The sequence below is a fragment of the Anneissia japonica genome, unplaced genomic scaffold (genome assembly GCF_011630105.1).
Source record: "Anneissia japonica isolate Jap-2015-1 unplaced genomic scaffold, ASM1163010v1 scaffold4446_len648930_cov198, whole genome shotgun sequence".
Lineage (NCBI taxonomy): Eukaryota > Metazoa > Echinodermata > Crinoidea > Comatulida > Comatulidae > Anneissia > Anneissia japonica.
In genome coordinates this window covers 46,502-48,348 of record NW_022683639.1, presented here as the reverse complement: position 1 = coordinate 48,348, position 1,847 = coordinate 46,502, and positions in this window count along the sequence as shown.

Sequence of the window (1,847 nt, the reverse complement as noted above, 5' to 3'; positions counted from 1 at the left end):
TAAAATGTTAAGATTGAATATTCGCTTTTACGTTTTATTAGAAAAAAAATTTAAAAAATGTTTATTCTGTACATTTACGACTGTCTTAAAATTTTGACCTTTTTCGATTTGGGGTGGGATGTTGGGGAACGTATTATTATTATTCTTATATGCCACCCCGCTGGCGCCGCCACTGGGTGGCAGGGGGGGGCTTAAGGCCCCCCGCCGGACAGAGCTCGTCGGGCAGTCAGACCATAAAACATATAGAAATAGGCCAACACAAGTCTGTCACAGTCTGAGAGTGCCATTTTCGGCCATCTAGAGGTTGATACTCTTTAAAAAATCTCATTTGGGAGGGGGACCAGCTCGAGCCTACGAGTTAGTTCAACCCCCTGTCGGACAACTTAGCACCCCGCCCCCTTCCCCAGAAAATATATCCTAGAGCCGCCACGGTTCCGAGTTGACTTGTGGCCGAGTTGACCTGCTTGTCTTACTTCCATTAAATCAATCAAACAATCAATTTTATTTTCTGAATTTGTATTCTATACCTCATGAAAGTATGAATGTCATAAAGTTTCAAAAAAGTGTTTTTAATCTAATGAGATTTATACTTAATTAGGCCTAACTACTTAACACAGATGCCAAAATGAAAATAGTTTAAATGTATTTCTCACTAGTTCAATCTCTTTTATTTCAGTGTCTCAGGTCAAATCTACCGATCCATCAGCGGAACACGATGTTTATTAAATTGCCGGAACACAAGATGCTCAATAGACGGATTTATGTGGTCTTAATTCTACATATAATCGCACGCGGATAATTATTAGGATTTATATCACTGGATTGTCGGATTTGAATTAAGTTTGCCATTTATGTTTCTTATACAATGAACAAGTAATTCTCGAACGATAGGCCTATTACATACTTAATTATAATTAGGCCTAAGCATTATATATATTATATAAAACTAGAATCTTTATATTCTATTAATATTACGTTTATGTAGTTCTGATGTATATAATGTAGTATAATGTAGTATGTAAGAAATAAAAGTAAACTGTAGTGTAATTTACATCATTGTGTGTATTTCCTTTGTCGTAATTGCATTAATAATAATATTATATATTCCATGATTATTAATCATTTCATTTATTTATTCGACCAAAAAATATACTGTACAAGAATTAGAACAAACAATAAAACAAATGTTCAGGAAAAACTAAAGCGACAAAAGTCACTATGACTCAGGAGTCAGTAATTCCAACATAAAATAAATCTATATATCAATATATAATCGAATTAAATATATTATAATCACTTCGATTCAAATATAGTAATTTTACAGGCTACTAATCTTATAAACACTCTTTCCAAATATATTCACATGACACCAACAAATTACGAAACTTCTCAGAGCAAGGTGCTGTCGAATTTTGCAAAACAGGAAATGACGTCGGTTGCTAGGCTACAGTCATGCATATTCAGTAACACCTGTGCTCATTAGACTAACAATAAAAACTTTTAGCTCAGTTTTGACAAAATCGACCAAAAAGATTTTATTGTTAGTCTAATTAGAACAGGTGTCACTGAATATTCATGATTATGCATGAGCTCGTTGCTTAGCAACCACGTCATTTCCGGTTTTATGTTTTTGTTGGGGACGTCCTCGAAAGAATTGCTAGTTTAATAGATAAAGTAGCACATATTGGTGAAGCAATTCTTCACTTTTGGTTAAGCTATAAATTTATTATAATAAGGATATTTTAGCTATTGAATTTATTACAGTAAACATACACATTAAATAAGATGAGAAGAAATGCACAATTCTATTTGATATTTATTTTCAAGCATTGAAATCAAGTTGTGAT